The sequence below is a fragment of the Schistocerca americana genome, chromosome 11 (genome assembly GCF_021461395.2).
Source record: "Schistocerca americana isolate TAMUIC-IGC-003095 chromosome 11, iqSchAmer2.1, whole genome shotgun sequence".
NCBI lineage: Eukaryota > Metazoa > Arthropoda > Insecta > Orthoptera > Acrididae > Schistocerca > Schistocerca americana.
Window position 1 is genome coordinate 63,314,883 of NC_060129.1, and position 18,450 is coordinate 63,333,332.

An 18,450-nucleotide genomic window follows, 5' to 3' on the forward strand; every position below is an offset into this window, starting at 1 on the left:
GATGTGAGACATCTAAAACGTAATTAGTGCTAGATAAAAGACTTTTAGTAATAGAAAATGATGAACACATAAGAAAGGTGAACAGATTTGTGTCGTGGTGTCCTAATAATGGGTCATTAATGTTGTTATTTTTACTTATTTTGTTGTTAAAATCATGGCATCTAGAGAACATGAACACAGCTTCATGAGATGCTCTTCACGCCGGCCAGTGTGGCCGAGCGGTTCTAGGCGCTTCAGTCTGGAACTGCGCGACCGCTACGGTCGCAGGTTTGAATCCTGCCTCGGGCATGGATTTATGTGATGTCCTTAGTTAGGTTTAACTAGTTCTAAGTTCTAGGGGACTGATGACCTCAGCCGTTAAGTCCCATAGTGTTCAGAGCCATTTTAGATACTCTCCCCTGAGATATTTACTGTTGTTGTAATTAAAAGAGAAGATTTCTAGCTAAGGGACTTTTCTTGTAGTAAGGTAGATCAGACAGACCACAGAATTATTCAGTGTGTAACAAAAGTACCGTGTATATTTTCTTCAATAATTATGTTTAAACATTTAACGAGAGCCATAATGGTAATAACAGCAAGATGAGAAAATATTCAACTTTATATTAGTTTGGAATAAATTTTCTGACAGGTTGACAAACATTTACTTTTGTCATTTTCCCCTCATTCCTAGTTTTCTCTCCTCAATATGCGTAACTGCACTTTTAGCACTGAATGTCCATAAAACTAGGCCTATATATTATTTTTTCATGTGTTGTTTAAAACTTGGTTACATGAGGGTTTAAAATTTAATTAATCCCAGCGACAATATCGATACGATCTTTGGTGAGTCATTTATGTCTCAGTGAACTACACTTTTGTCAAAGTAATTAAACTTAAGGTCATCAGAGTAATTACTTCATCCTGTCTTCTAATTTTTACTAAAACTATCTCTATCACAGATACTCTTGTAGGGTAATTTACAGGCTGTGATGTATGTCGGTTTCACTCTCAGCATTTTTCTTAACAAGCAATAAAATTTTGTATATCATCTCAGACACAATGGCAACGCGTTTGCGATAAATTTTCAGCGCCCTGTGACCTTGAAACGGCAATTGATAAAAACGTTAATATTTAACTTGAAAATGATTGACGATAAAAACTGACTCCTCAAAGAGCACTCCTATACGTAGACATTAACTGCCGATAATCGTTATATGGGTCTTAGTATTGCAATGACTATAATAAATCATTTCAAGGCTGACGTGTTTTTGTAAATATCCCGTATGCGCACATGAAGTCCTGTGAGAGGCCCGTATCGAACGCTGACGAAATTCGCGGTCGTCGACTTTTGCGTGTGCGGTGAAAGTGACGTCACGTTTGCGGGAAGTTGTGCGAAACGAGTGTTACCAAATTGGCTGTGAAGACAGCAATACAGGTAGAGATTTCAGTGCAGTGACCTCCTTCATAATGTTTCATTTTCAAGCAGTCAAATAATTCTTTCAGTTTACAGTGGAGTAATGTTATTTCAAACGATTAGTTACTGTATCGAAATTAACACTGTGACACAGTTAGTTGCAAGTTCATGCTCGTTTTAGAGAAACATTCCGTCGGTGAAAGGTTGCCACTACTATAGTATAACGTCTACTAAATTGAAACTGTAATAATAAATCAAGATACTACTACAATAAAATTGAGAAAGTGACTCGCTTTATCGTGAATTATCTGATTTTGATGATGGACCCTGTCAATACTACTATACTACTTATGCATGTAAGGATTGGAAAATTCTTATCCCAATTATAAAAAAAGAACTTCTGGTAGACAGTTGCACAATTTCTGATGTCACTTGAGACGAAGCAAGTTCAGTATCCTGGCTCATCTTCTATGTTTTTCAACCCCGATAAATTTTCGAAAGTAACTATAGTAATGATAACTGTAATAATGACAATATGATACTGTACCTAGTACTCAGGGAGTGCATAGTAATTTCAGGTTCTTAAATAAGCTTAGCCGTACTGACTTTCATTCTCATTACACACTACTTACTAATACAGTTGCAGTTATCTAATTAGTTAACTCAGAAACTTTGTTTATTGTGAATTATTGTTAATTGAAAAAGTTCATACAATACGACCATACAAATGTAGCATGTGGTAGGAAACGTATTTCAGCATGTTAACGAATATCATTTGAAAGTACCTATTAATTCCACAAGGTATCTAAAATTGTCTGAAACTAATTATCTTGTGAATCTATTATTATTAAAGCTAACTACTGTTACAAATTATGTCGAAATTACTGATAGATTCTGAACTTGGATTTTATAATTTTATTAGTAAATTTTTATGTTCCATTTGATATGCAGCATTTGTTGATTACATAGCTAATTATAAAGCTCAGTATTCAGAGGGTTATAAAATATTTTATGCAAGATGGTTGCTATCCATAATGAGTAGCATAGAACATATTGTTCATAGGCGAAACTATATACAGACCTAGTACATGTGAGGTAAGGCAGTCTGTGGCTGAGGGTAAATGGAGCAACATTTGTATCTCTTGTCATGAGCTGTGTGCTGTAGTCTGATAACTAACATTCTGAAATATTCACATATATTGTGTACTGTACGATTCCTTCATTCGTGACTTTTCTGACAGTAATTACTTATTAATTCCGAGTGAGAACTTATTATTCACTCCCATGAACGATGACCTCTTAGCAGGGCAGTGTTGTCGGACTTTATTATTTTTGCACACTATCTCAATGGTTTAGAGTTCCTTAAATGTGTATGAGAGCAATGTCATGGATTACTGATACGTAAAATTTTTGTTACATGTGAATCGCTTTCAGTTGCTGGGCTGTGTAGTGTGATTACTAAAACTAGGACAATTTAACAATATATGAATCAGTGTAGTAGATTTTCTTTGATTCGAACTACATGCGAGACCCAAATCCGGCCTTATCGATGAATACTTTACACTGTGAGTGTAATTAAAGTGTTTTAAACCTACCTCTGGTGTCAACCACAGTATCGCTTTAGACTATTAGTAGAGGCAATTGTGGAGGCTGCACAGCTACCGAAAACAACAGTAGAAACTTATGCAAAAGAAAACAGAATTATTCTATATTCTTCCTTCAAAAGTACTATAGGTTCAGTTCTAAATAAGCATAAATATTCATTCTAAGCCTCCAATTAGCCACGAATGTAAATCAGTAGGCTTACTATGTTTTTCTTCTACAGACCACTGGATGACAGAAACGTCCATACCCAGGTTCTCAGGGATGTGACACAAAACTTGTTATTCGAACAAAAATCAAGAAGATATTAAAAGAAATTACTTCTTTACGAATTTGCGAGAGCTGCAGGGAAGTGTGACATTCCAAGACAAGAAACATTGTGAACAAATTGAGAAACAAGAATAATGGGAAAGGTGGAAGGCCCACAGTTCTTACCAGGACTGGAGAAAGATCTTTTGTAAAAGACAGTATTTGTGTCAGTGATGTGGGTCTCTCAATATCAGTCTTTGAATTGAGGTGCATGGTTAAATCATAACTTGTTACCTATAAAAGGAAAGTAGACTGCCTTGCTGATAACATTGTGCAACAATGAAAATGTAAATCGAATGAAACTAGCCGATTCCTATCAGTTCTAATGTACTTATCGCGAATATCACAAAGACAATTCAGAATTAGCTCTAGTTTTCATTTTACACTGTTGAATTACGGTGAGATTATTATATACGGATTTTTATGTTAAGTTTAAAACCAAATATTATATTGGTTTGTTAAAGTCATAATTACTAGTAACAATGCATTATATTATTGTCCCTGCCCTTACCTGTGCATTATTTTAGTTATAAACATTTTGATATAAGTCTTAGTGATCTTTTTGTCTCCCTCATCTTCAACTTCATAGACCTTATGAATGCATGTAATAGTTTTTGCTCATTTGTTTCCAGATTAACTACCAATTGTTCAAGGTGACTTCTACTGAAGCGAACAAAAATGCCACGAGTTTGTGTTAACAGTGCTGACACATTTTTCTGTGTGTGGGGAGAAGTGACATTTGCTTTACAAAAGAGAGTGAACCTCTAGTAGACCCTAAAAGATTCTTCTCCCGCCCTTGCACATCAAGTTGGGTCTCATGAAAAACTTTGTTAAGGGATGAACAAAGATGGTGACGCATTTAAGTACTGAAGGCAAAAATTCCCTTACTTAAGTGATGCCAAAGTAAAGAAGGCCACCTTTGTAGGCCCACAGATTCAAGAGCTTTTTGGAGACCATACTTTTGATAGAATCATACAAGGTGATGAGAAGCACACATGGGAATGTTTTAAGGCAATCTATTAACAGTTCATATGGAACAAATGCACAATAAATTACAAGGAGATTGTAGATAACATGTTGTCATCTTATGAAAAACTAGGTCCATACATGTCACTGAAAATGCATTTCTTACATAGTCATCTTGACTTCTTCCCCAAAGATTGTGGTGCAGTAAGTGATGAACATAGGGAGCGATTCCATCAAGATACTGCCACATTTGAGAAGAGGTATGCCAGAAAGTGGAGCCCTACTATTTTAGCAGATTACTGCTGGACTGTCATAAGGGATGTTCCCTAGTTTGTGTATAAATGTAAAGTCAAGCGAAAACGGTCATCTTCTGTATTTATCTCCGAACAAAATATGTAATTGTATATACTATACATATGGATGTTTAACATTTCTAATCCTTTATATATATTTGTGGCCAGTTACTTTATATATTTTCTTTTGTGCTTTACATAGTTCTGGTACAATGTACACTTACAAAGTATTTTCATTCATGTAATATCATCTTCATTTTTTTCCTTATTACTTTACTTTTGTACTCCCAGAATGGCACTGAAATTCATCAATGCATAACATGTAACATAATTCAAGTAATTATTCAGTCAAAATTTGTTATGCTGAATCTTGGAACATGAATACATATTTAGTTAGTAAGTTATTTATACAAAAATGTAGATTACTTTTTCAAAAACTAGAGCTAAATGTTTATCAAGATGATGCATTTGTATCATTTTATATTGAAAGAAACATAACTAACTCAAAATCATGCAACTTACACGCTTCTACTTCAAATTTGTTGTTCAGTGTAATATGCTTGGATGGGACTGGGGAAAGGCATTTTTAGAGAGACAAATTCTGAACTGTCTCACATATTACAGTCAATATTTCAAGGAATTCTGCTAATGTAAATGGGAATGTATAACTTTTTAGGGAAATAGCAAGCTGAGGTTGAAGGCGTCCCTGTGAAATATCTTCAGTTTTGATAAAACTAAGTTTCAAGACATGCCAGCAAAAGAAAGCTCTTGTTTTGCCAGACATGTCGACGTCCTGAGAAAACCTCTCATGTTATTTGGGAATGCACAGGAGAATTCCTTCTCCCTTATCTTATTTAAAAAGAAAAGCCAAAATGGCCTGACTGGATTTACAGTCACCTCCTGGAATGGAAATGAACACTGCAGATCGGCTGGCTAGAACAGAGTTGTTTGGCAATTGGTTTCAAACTCTCTCCCTCCTGTTTGCCTTAAAGAGAGAAGGAAGGAGAGTAATTATTGAAGATAATCTCTCTTGTCACATCTCAATGACAACTTCGGAGCCGTATGAAGGAAACATCATAAAGTTCATTTGCATTCCACTGAACGCTACTAGTCTTCTGCAATGTTGTTTCTTTTTGTTCTCTGAAGAGTTTCTCTGGTGGAGGAGGATGACTGCAAATGAAAAGAAGAAACAGCGTTTTCTGTTGTACATTTAGTGGCGCATTGGCGAATATTCTGCATTTAGTTGAACAGACAGCTTCTACAAATTTAGTGAAACAATTGAGAAATGTGGATATTAAATGCGATGTGAGTCTTATAGCATCTCCCTGTTATGCCAGAAATAAGTCTTGCGCTATGAGACATGTGGGAACTGAATTCCACAAACGTTTGGAGACGGTGAGAAAGACAGTCAGTTTTCAATGTGACAAAATGTATATGTTGCCCATAGAACCAGGGGTGATATGGACGTTATTTTCGGATAGGATATGCATTAAAAGAACAAACAGCTTTCATAGCCATGTTATTATTTGATTTAAAATATCTTTTATTTCCCCTGAACTGTAAAGAGTGGTTTATGTTCCTTTAGCCTTCCCCTTAGTGGGGAATTAGTTTAAGAGTAGAGAAGTCGACATTCCTGCATACCAACACGTACTGCTGCATGCAATAGAATGACTACCGTACTGCCATCTGTTGGCGACGGCCGGCAACAGTTGCGCGGCCCGCCCTTCGCCTTCCAGAGCGGCCGACAGATGGCAGTCACGTTTATTTCGCTTTTTGACGTCTTGACGGAAAGTATTTGAAGTAGAGTTCATCTCAACAAAAGCATATCTCTTGTTCTTTAAAGACTTTGGTATAAGAGAACATAGATTTGCAGTAACTTATTCTAAAAATATTTAATACTCCTTCCTATATTTTTTGTCATATGTTATATATTTTACAGCACTTTCGATGAACAGTTGTTTAATATTGGCATCAGTTATGATTTTTGGCTGGAGCAGATTCAAAATGCGATCCGTTTCCCATAACTTTTATTGAACATTGGAACGTGTGGGTTGGATCTATGCATTAGTGATTCACGTCATATTTTGGAACCAGCGAAAGCCATTAGGTAATTCATTTCAAAACCCAGAAGCTCTAGAACTGATGCCTTTCGAACAAGCAAAATAAATTTGCTTCCAAGAAATAATAAAGGTGCTATAAAACAATAATATTCAAAATTGGTGTCACTTCCCTTGTAAACTGTGACTTAATAAAACGTGTTTTCTGTTGTTTGAACATAGCTGGAGGAGAAGATGTTCGATACTGGAACATATTTCGATGAATAGAGAACTTCCGCCCATTAAAATAATTTTCGACTGAGGACAAGGCTGGAACGACATAACCAGGCAGTTCAACGTCACATTCAACTGTCGAGTCAGGCGCACAGAAGGCTGTAGGGGGTTGAACCCATAGCTTCTGATTTACAGGCCTCATGGAGCAACTGTGACGTCATCGCCGCTAGGCTGTGGCTGCAAACTTCCATCATACTGCAAGAGTGAAAGCCTAACAAAATCACGAGACTTACATCTCGACTATCAATCTGTACGCCATTTACAGAGAAATAGTGCCGGCCTTTATCATTCATAAAGAATCTATGTGGTTCCTGTATGCTGTAGTGCAAAATCCATATTACGCTAGTTACAATTCTCTTTGATTTCCTTCTATTGTGTTTCAGATCATACTCAAAATTACGAGTGAAACCAACATACAACACAGCCTATAATTTGCACCACGTGAGAGAGATAGTTTTAGTAAAATCTATCAGCCGAGATGAAGTAATTATTCTGGTAACAAAATGTCGTGTGACTAGGGCCTCCCGTCGGGTAGACACCACGTCGGCGACTTGCGCGTAGACTTATTTTGGTGATCGTAAGCTTAATCACTGGGACAAAAATGTAATTCAGTGAGACATAAAGATCTTATCGATATTGTCGCCGGGATCGGTTTAATAGTAAATCGTCAGCGCACCAAGTTTTAACCAACGAAGAAGATAGAGAGATTTCATAAATCTGACACCTCCATCTCTCTGTGTCATCAGAACTGTAAATATGTACTTGAATACTTCCGTTAATGAAAGTAAGCAAAATATAGGCTTAGTATTACGGAATTTCAGTGTTAACAATGTATAGTGTGTGCAGGCACTATCAGCAGCTGATTGGCCTCCACGGGTACAATTCTGCGAATGGTTCATCCGACAATGTGTCAATCCTCATTTCAGAGCAAATGTTCTCTTTACGGATGAGGCTTCATTCCAACGTGATCAAATTGTAAATTTTCACAACGACACGTGTGGGCTGACGAGAATCCGCACGCAATTGTGCAATCACGTCATCAACAAAGATTTTCTGTGAACGTTTGGACAGGCATTGTTAGTGATGTCTCAATTGGGCCTCGCGTCCTTCCACCCACGCTCAATGGAGGACGCTATCACGATTTCATACGGGATACTCTACCTGTGCTGCTAGAACATGTGCCTTTACAAGTACGATACAACATGTGGTTCATGCACGATGGAGCTCCTGCACATTTCAGCCGAAGTGTTCGTACGCTTCTCAACAACAGATTCGGTGACCGATGGATTGGTAGAGGCGGACCAATTCCGTGGCCTCCACGCTCTCCTGACCTCAACCCTCTCGACTTTCATTTATGGGGGCATTTGAAAGCTCTCGTCTACGCAACCCCAGTACCAAATGTAGAGACTCTTCGTGCTCGTATTGTGTACGGCTGTGATACAATACGCCATTCTCCAGGGCCGCATCAGCGCGTCAGGGATTCCATGCGATGGAGGGTGGATGCACGTATCTTCGCTAACGGAGGACATTTTGAAAATTTCCTGTAACAAAGTGTTTGAAGACACGCTGGTACGTTCTGTTGCTGTGTGTTTCCATTCCATGATTAATGTGAAGAGAAGTAATAAAATGAGCTCTAACATGGAAAATAAGCGTTTCCGGACACATGTCCACATAACATATTTTCTTTCTTTGTGTGTGAGGAATGTTTCCTGAAAGTTTGGCCGTACCTTTTCGTAACACCCTGTATTTTCAGCATTTCCTTGGAACTGATGACATTCATACGAACACCTATACTGGGCAAGGAGGCATATCTCACTCACTCATCAGGCGTACAAATTAGATGCGTCGGTAAGAGGTTCTTACCACATGACACACCTACTGTCACTAATGCCGTGTATGACACATCAGACGTGTTTTCTGATGGAGGTTTCGGTTGACCTGTCGCCTTGTCCTCAAACGTTAGCGGTTCCCATTTGAAAGACAATTCCTTTCCGCTTCTAATAGAGAAGTTGCGCAGAATCAACTGTCAATGTAGGTCCCATTCTTACACCCTGTTGTTGCAAACGGATGTTACACCACGACACAGACACAAATTTGAATATAGCGAACAAAGAAAAAGCAAGCTGGCACGAGGTGGGTTTGAACACCACTCTCCCGCGTGGCGGCCCATCACCGTGATGCTACTATTTGTTTTACGTTATTGTTCACTGCATTTTTTCGGAGCGGATGTCCCATGACACCCGTTCTAGTTGTATCACAGAGGGCACTTAACCCTCTCCCCAAACACGCTGAGCTACCGTGCCAGCCCTTGACCACAACGCTGTTGCTGCACTACAAGCACTAAAGAAACTGGTATAGGCATGAGTATTCAAATACAGGGATATGTAAACAGGCAAAATATGGCAATACGGTTGGCAACGCATATGTAAGACAAGCGTCTGGCGATGTTGTTACATCGGTTAATGCTGCTGCAGTGGCAATGGAAAGATTTAAGTGAGTTTGAACGTGGTGTTACAGTCGGCGCACAAGCAATGGGACACAGCATCTCCGAGGTAGCGATGAAGTGGAGATTTTCCCGTACGACCATTTCACAAGTGTACCAAGAATGCCAGGAATCCGCTAAAACATCAAATCTCCGACATCTCTCCGCCGGAAAAAGATCCTGCGAGAAAGGGACTTACGACGACTGAAGAGAATCGTTCGACATGACAAAAGTGCAACCCTTCCGCAAATTGCTGCAGATTTCAGTGCTGGGCCATCAACAAGGTTCAGCGTGTGAACCATTCAGCGAAACATCACCCATATGCGCTTTCGAAGGCCCGCTTGCGTACTCTCGATGACGGCACAACACGAAGCTTTATTCCTCGTCTCGGCCCGTCAACGCCGATACTGGACTGTTGATGACTGGAAACACGTCGCTGGTCGTGATGAGACTCGTTTCAAATTGTATCGAGCGGATGGACGTGTGTGGGTATGGAGACAACCTCATGAATCCAAGGACCCTGCATGTCAGCAGGGGACTGCTCAAGCTGGTGGAGGCTCTGGAATGGTATGGGGCGTCTGCAGTTGGAGTGATATGGGTTCTAGATACGACTCTGGCAGGTGACACGTACGTAAGCATCCTGTCTGATCGCCTGCATCCATTCAAACACATTGTGCATTCCGACAGACTTCGGTAATTAGAACAGGACAATGCGACACCCAAACAGAGTGGGTTCAGGAACACTCTTCTGAGTTTAAACACTACCGCTGCCCACCAAACTCCCCAGACGTCAACATTATTTCGCATATCTGGGATGCCTTGCAACGTGCTGTTCAGGAGAGTTCTCCAGCCTCTCGTGCTCTTCAGGTTTTATGGACAGCCCTGCAGGATTCATGGTGTCAGTTCCCTCCAGCACTACTTCAGACGTTAGTCGAGTCCACGCCACGTCGTGTTGCGGCACTTCTTCTACGTGCTCGCGGGGGCCCTACACGATATTAGACAGGTGTACCAGTTTCTTTGGCTCTTCAGTGTAGTTACAAGTAGTTCGAGCTTTCATTGTCCACAGATTACTGGTTCAATTATTAAAGAAATCAATAAAAATGTATCGACTTTTATGCAAATTTCAAATGTACTCTAAATATAAATATACTGTAAATAATTGGGAATTCAGTTTTGAAAGGAAAAAAAAAAACGTAAGTTTTAACAAGTTGAAGATGATGAAAAGAGCGTACATGAAATCCATTTCGCCAAAGATAACGCTGTAGCGTGCAGTAAGCTTCGTAGTATTGATCTCACTGGTAGCTTGTCACTGTCATTCATCTGTCTCGATTGTCGTTGGGAAGGAGTAAAAGTTCTAATGATATCAGCAAATGTTTTGCATGCCTAGTCTGCGTCTAAATCTGGGAGGAATCTTCTAGACGTGAACGTAATGCTCTCGCCATGTAAAGTCCACCTACTCTACGTGTGGCTTCTTCTGCTTTGTCACAATGCGTGGCATGTTGCGAGTCTTAAGGGAGGAAAGGATGTGGTAAGTACATTGCGCTTTCTCAAAGTTCGATAGTCAACGTAACTGTTTCGTCTTAAGTATCCAAACACCTGAAACGTACATGCGTAAACGTGAAATTGAGGTTTAAGATCGTGGAATTGTCACAAATATACGTATAGAGCAATACTGAGTCTGCCATTTCGCTCGGAATTAATCAAGATCTACAAACTGTAATAAGAAATCAAGTCCTTTCTCGATGGAGTAACTGATTACGTAGACATCCATCGAGACTTAGCGTAGTTTGGCGATTTGTATTAGGGAATAAGGTTTTTCTTTTATTGGTACCGTTTGTCGCGGTGTCATTACAACCACAGTCTAATATAATTGCGACATTCATTACTGTGGATATTTTTGCCGTCTTGACAGCTGGTGTGATACTAGCGCCCCAAGCGACGAGAAAGCGACCGCAAAAGTAAAGTTGGTTTTTAACGGTTTTTCTAATCGATTAGCGAAATAATTGTTAAATTTTTGCATTCGAAGCATTAGTAAGTTGGCAAGAGACATGAATGACCGTGAAACACATGTAGGAACAACCGAATTTTCCTGGTTCAATGCCTCCCGTAGTGGCCGAGCGGTTCTAGGCACTACAGTTGTAAGTAGGCTGTTTAGGTTTTCTTATTGGTAACGCCACGTAGCGCTCTGTATGAATATCACTGGCTGTGCTGTGTGCAGTCTGTGGCTAGTTTGCATTGTTGTCTGCCATTGTAGTGTTGGGCAGCTGGATGCGAACAGCGCGTAGCGTTGTGCAGATGGAGGCGGGCTGCCAGCAGAGGTGGATGTGGGGAAGTGAGATGGCGGATTTTTGAGAATGGATAATCTGGAGGTGTGCCCATCAGAAACAGTACATTTGTACGAATGGATGTCATGAACTGCTATATATATTATGACTATTAAGGTAAATACATTGTTTGTTCTCTATTAAAATCTTTCATTTGCTAACTATCCCTATCAGTAGTTAGTGCCTTCCGTAGTTTGAATCTTTTATTTAGCTGGCAGTAGTGGCGCTCGCTGTATTGCAATAGTTTGAGTAACGAAGATTTTTGGTGAGGTAAGTGATTTGTGAAAGGTATAGGTTAATGTTAGTCAGGGCCATTCTTTTGTAGGGATTTTTCAAAGTCACATTGCGTTGCGCTAAAAATATTGTGTGTCAGTTTAAGCACAGTCTTGTATAATTGTTCTAAGGGGACGTTTCATACGTCGACCCTTAGCCGAAGATACCTCACTGGAATCTTCTGATTTTTTCTTGTAGTTTGTGTAATTAGTGTAGTTTTGTTTATTGCTATCGCGTAATTGTAGAGAGAATCTCCTTTGTAGTTGCAGTCTTTCATTGTTGTACAGTAAAACAGTTGTGGCATGCATGTAGATTTGCACCAAGTATTTCGCAGCTGCGCTTGCAATTAACTACATATTATTTTCAGTGCTATGTTAATGTGATCTCTTATTTTTGCTCTTCAAATTGTGTTTTTCTGTGTTGTCGTGTGAAATATTGTGACAATAATGGCGTGTGAAAAACGTAATACTAGGCTCCAAAGTAAACTGAGAAATGACAGTGAAGGCGAAAGCAGTGTGTTAGCGCCACCATGTAATGAATTAACTAATGTTCAAAGTAGTAATTTGGTAATTGTGCGTAGGGACATGGAGCGGGCTGCGCATAATGGTGTAGGCAGTGAAACAATTAGTGAACAGGGAAGCATTATCGATCGATCAGTCCGCAACGGCTCGCCTCAGGATTCAGAAACGACAGGACACAATCTTGCAAATACTGTAGATTCAGGTTTTGCGTCCTCACCGTTTTCTCAAATAAATCAAGACACATTTTCTGCTTTTCAAAATTCGAATATTACCGGTGCAAATTCACTGCCGAAAAACACTGAGGAACATGTTTCAGACACCAGTGCACTGTTATTATAGTTAATGCAACAAATGGGACAAAGGCTTCAAACGTTAGACACAATGGAACAAAATCTTCAAAAGTTAGACACCACGCTTGAACAAACACGTGTAGATTTAACTACTGAGTTACATAACATCGAATCGAAATGTCAAAAAGTCTGTAATGACGTAAAAACACAAAGTTGTGAGCATTTCCAACCTATTTTTTCGCGTCATCAAAATGCATTACAAAATCACGAAGCAGCCATAAAAGAACTGCAAACTATTGTTCATGGAAATCACGACACCTTGCAAGCTAAAATTGACTCAGTTGCATCTACCGATCCGGTTACGCAACTTGCAAAAACTCAAGAAAACTTAAAGGACACAGTAGATACGATTTCAACACAAATGGACATTCTGAAACTTGGTTCAGAAAAACACACTGAGGAAATAAGTGCACTATCGGAGAAAGTAGCCGAACTTTCGGATCAGTTCACTAACTTATCTGCAAAGGTAGATGATGATCTGAATGACACAAGACCTGTAGCCATCACTGACACAGAAGAATATGAACAAATTAGAAAATTCAAACAAAATCAAAATCAAATCAATACACAGTACAAAAGAGAAATCCAGGAAGTACAAGATCAGTTGGCACAAGTAATACAAGAATTACACTCGCGTTCCAGTACGAGAAGAGGGACATAGAAATACGGAACAACCACAAAATAATAACACAGGACACTTCGGAAATTATGAAAGAAATTGGCAAGGCGCATTGGATTTTGAGATGGAACCGCGGAAACGAAGTAACAATGAGCGATGTGCGACTCGCCGACACGATGATTTTGACTATAAGCTGTTCATTACTACACATAAATTCAAAACATTTAAGAATTCTGACAACGACATTCATCCACAAGCATGGCTCCATCAATTCTCTCATTGTTTTCCACCCAACTGGTCGTTAGAGCACAGATTAGAATTTATGTGTGGCTACTTAGAGAATGAACCAGCTGAAAGAATGCGATCGGTCATTCACGATTGTCACAGTGAAGGAGAATTTTATCATGCCTTCCTCTCACCGTATTGGTCTCATGCTACACAAGACCGTGTAAAACATAGCATCATAATGATGAAACGTCCCCTTTGAAAAATTATATACGACTGTGCTTAAACCGACACACAATATTTTTTGCGCAACGCAGTCTGACTTTGAAAAATCCCTACAAAAGAATGGCCCTGACTAACATTAACCTATACCTTTCACAAATCACTTACCTCACCAAAAATCTTCGTTACTCGAACTATTGCAATACAGCGAGCGCCACTACTGCCAGCTAAATAAAAGATTCAAACTACGGAAGGCACTAACTACTGATAGGGATAGTTAGCAAATGAAAGATTTTAATAGAGAACAAACAATGTATTTACCTTAATAGTCATAATATATATAGCAGTTCATGACATCCATTCGTACAAATGTACTGTTTCTGATGGGCACACCTCCAGATTATCCATTCCCAAAAATCCGCCATCTCACTTCCCCACATCCACCTCTGCTGGCAGCCCGCCTCCATCTGCACAACGCTACGCGCTGTTCGCATCCAGCTGCCCAACACTACAATGGCAGACAACAATGCAAACTAGCCACAGACTGCACACAGCACAGCCAGTGATATTCATACAGAGCGCTACGTGGCGTTACCAATAAGAAAACCTAAACAGCCTACTTACACAGTCTGGAACCGCGAGACCGCTACGGTAGTAGGTTCGAATCCTGCCTCGGGCATGGATGTGTGTGTTCTCCTTAGGTTTGTTAGGTTTAAGTAGTTCTAAGTTCTAGGGGACTGATGATCTCAGAAGTTAAGTCCCATAGTGCTCAGAGCCATTTGAACCTGGTTCAATGACAGAAGCTACAACCGAATGATGAAGTAATACTTTCGAATATGCGTATAATTGTAGCTTACTCTGCTGAAAACAAGAGTATTTGATCGTATATTTCATGCTTGAGAAGAATATATTTGTTTTGTTGTCTGTTCTAATTAAAACAGACGCTTTCCTTGACGCGTAACAACTTCGTAAGCAGCCTAATGTTTCGCATAGTCTTACACGTCACTTGGCTTTCTAATACATAAATATTTTTGTAAATCTAATTACTTTTGCTTCAAAATCGAATGTGTTGAAGATTCTAACTGTTTGTGAATCAGACGCAGCAACAATTACGGAGTTGGTTTCATCTGTATTGGGAAACAGTTTTATTGCTTCTATTCTTTTATTGTGACTCCAGTCGGGTTTTTCGTTGAACTACAGTTGTGGTGGTTTATCTGCTACTTTAAAGAACGTAGGTATTGCATTGCTTACACGTTTCCTATATTCCACGTGTACTGATTTGACTGGAAGTGCAGTGAAGAAAAATTTACGTTTTTGAGTAGATATATATCTACATCTACACAGTGGCGGATACAGAAGAACCTCAAGGATGGGGCGCTATAGATATCTTGAGCTACCTTTACTTTTACTGTAATAAAAATGCGTTTTTAGGCATTTTCTCGAAAATCACTATTACCGTAGATTACGAGTTAGGTAAGGGAAACTACTGTTACGTTATTGGTAAAAATGTTGTTACGAGTCTCATAACAATATTTTTCCTGAGAAGTTACTACGAATTACTATTATTAATACTTCACAATCAATTGGTCAATCTCACTCTTGACTAGCCTTCACACTTGCACTTGCTACAACTAGGACTTTTTGCTTATTCATTCTTCAATATTCATATTTCTGCTTCTGAATGTAAACTAGCTTCCCATTCGGCGAATAGTCCGTATTTATAACGCTACGTATCAAAGGTTCTCTGTACAAGGAAACAGTAGAATATTCGCGACTTTCTTGAACAAATGCCAGACAGGATAACGAATCGAGGTTACTAGAATGGTCGCGACTTTACTCGTAGGTGTGTGTTAGCTATTTATGTCCCAGACAAAAACGTATAAAATACGATCACGCGGACGCGCGTGCTACATAGGAAAGTACAACTAAAACTGGGTTATTTTGGAAATCAGCCTTATGTAAGCACAATTATTTTATTTTTGGTACAACTACTCCATATCTCGATTCAGTCGAGTCGACTGCCGAGAGAAACGAACGAATTGGCTCCGCAAGGGGGTGGGGGTGGGGGGGGGGTTCGACCCAGTATGTATCCGCCACTGCATCTACATGGATCCTCTGCAAATCAGACTTAAGTGCCTGGCAGAGGGTTCGTCCAACCACCTTCACAATAATTCTCTATTATTTCAATCTCCGAACAGTGCGTGGAAAAAACGAATGCATATATCTTTCCGTGCGAGCTCTGATTTCTCTTGTCTTATTATAATGATCGTTTCTTTCTATGTAGGTGGGCGTCAGCAAAATGTTTTCGCATTTGGAGCAGAAAACTAGTGATTGAAATTTCGTGAGAAGATTCCGCCTCAACCGAAAATGCCTCTCTGCAAGCTGTCACGTCTCCTTCTGTTTACTAGCGATGTTTTTGTTCTTAAAGAACACGACATTCTCTAGGAAATATTTGTAGGTTACAAGAAAATTGTAAATGAACTGTTCCATAATGTAGCAGTTCACATCTGCTAGGTATGTTAGGAAACTAAAAAAGAAAAATGTGATGTCTTCTTCTTGTTGTTGTTCCAATGTGCAGCGCTACATACGCTTCCGTTTGTGAAAACCATTCTAAAGACCAATAGAAACAATTACGCAACGCTTTCGCTTTTAAAAGATCTCACCGAACTCAACAGTGTAACTTCCTGGCCGCTAGGTGCGCTGCAACCGCTGTGGGCAACAAGAAAGAAATGGAGCGCCGTGAATGTTATGATTAGATTAGATTTAATAGATTTATACCAGTTTCATGGATCATGAATACGATATTTCGTAATGATGTGGAACGAGTCAAATTTTCCAATACATGACATAATTAAGTTAATTTAATAACATACTTAAGTTAATATAACAACCTTTTTTTTCCTTAATTTATATCTTAAAAGTTCCTCTATGGAGTAGAAGGAGTTGTCATTCAGAAATTCTTTTAATTTCTTCTTAAATACTTGTTGGTTATCTGTCAGACTTTTGATACTATTTGGTAAGTGACCAAAGACCTTAGTGCCAGTGAAATTCACCACTTTCTGTGCCAAAATTAGATTTAATCTTGAATAGTGAAGATCATCTTTTCTCCTAGTATTGTAGTTATGCACACTGCTATTACTTTTGAATTGGGTTTGGTTGTTAATAACAAATTTCATAAGAGAGTATATATACTGAGAAGCTACTGTGAATATCCCTAGATCCTTAAATATATGTCTCTAGGATGATCTTGGGTGGACTCCAGCTATTATTCTGATTACACGCTTTTGTGCAATAAATACTTTATTCCTCAGTGATGAATTACCCCAAAATATGATGCCATATGAAAGCAATGAGTGAAAATAGGCGTAGTAAGCTAATTTACTAAGATGTTTATCACCATGTTAAGACTGTGCCACAGCTGTAGTCTTTCCTTGTTTCACGGTACTTGGTTCGTTCCCATTTCGATAAATAGTTAAAGTTCTTTTGTGATAACCGTTCCAATTTTCTGCTGTCCCAGGAGCAACGGTCAATATTCAGAGATATGACAGGAATGATCATTCGAAGCAAAAATGTCTATTAAACATGAGCTCTAACATGCATACCTTAACAGCTATGAGCACTTCGTCATCTCAGATGCTGTTAAACCAATCTCTTCTATTGCAGCTCTTTGTTTTCCATATTTTGGGAGGTGTTCAGGGTCAAACGAAGAATGGGATAAAACTCGTCGGCTTTGACTAATGACGTCATATTTTAGTCATAGATATTAATTTATTTTCGAATGATAGGTAATAAATTGGTTACTTTCTGTGGTAATAATCGTAACTAGGAATAAATGACTGTTTTATTAAGAAATAAATAATGTGTACGATTTTTGATGCTGGTGGTAATTTTGAATCACTTGCGTAGGTCTTGCGAATTATACCTGTGTCTGATAGTCAGTCGTTCTAATTGCTGTTTCCTCTGCACTCGATTCATATCTTGTACTATGTAGGTCAGCTGAAGAAGTATTGGCGAAAGAAGAAGAAGCGACATACGCATAACTGGCATCACGTACCTCAGTTGAATTACGATGGTTGTATCCTGTTCTTCAGCTGACCTATACATGTATATAGGATACAAGTACTTTATCAAATGGCTCTGAGCACTACGGGACTCAACTGCTGAGGTCATTAGTCCCCTAGAACTTAGAACTAGTTAAACCTAACTAACGTAAGGACAACACAAACATCCATGCCCGAGGCAGGATTCGAACCTGCGACCGTAGCGGTCTTGCGGTTCCAGACTGCAGCGCCTTTAACCGCACGGCCACTTCCGCCGGCAGTACTTTATCGCCTTCGCTGGTACTAGTATCGTATTCTCCCACTGGACTATGTAGGTCACCTGAAGTACAGGATACAAATTTTATGTTTGTCTCTTTTTTCGGCTTCGCTAGTACTAGTATCCTATTTTTCAGTTGACGCTACTACCAACGAAGGTGAAAAAACTGATAAACGTAAAACTCGTGTATATATCAACATAGGCACTCCATGCCAATGTCAGAT

The 18,450-nt window shown here is 39.2% G+C and overlaps 1 protein-coding gene across 1 annotated transcript in view; it reads left to right on the top strand.

The window, feature by feature from the left end:
* LOC124553240 (RNA-binding protein 25-like) overlaps nt 1–18,450 on the top strand; it is a 98,615-nt gene that overhangs the window by 22,820 nt on the left and 57,345 nt on the right. The gene's annotated exons all lie outside the window — the stretch shown is intronic.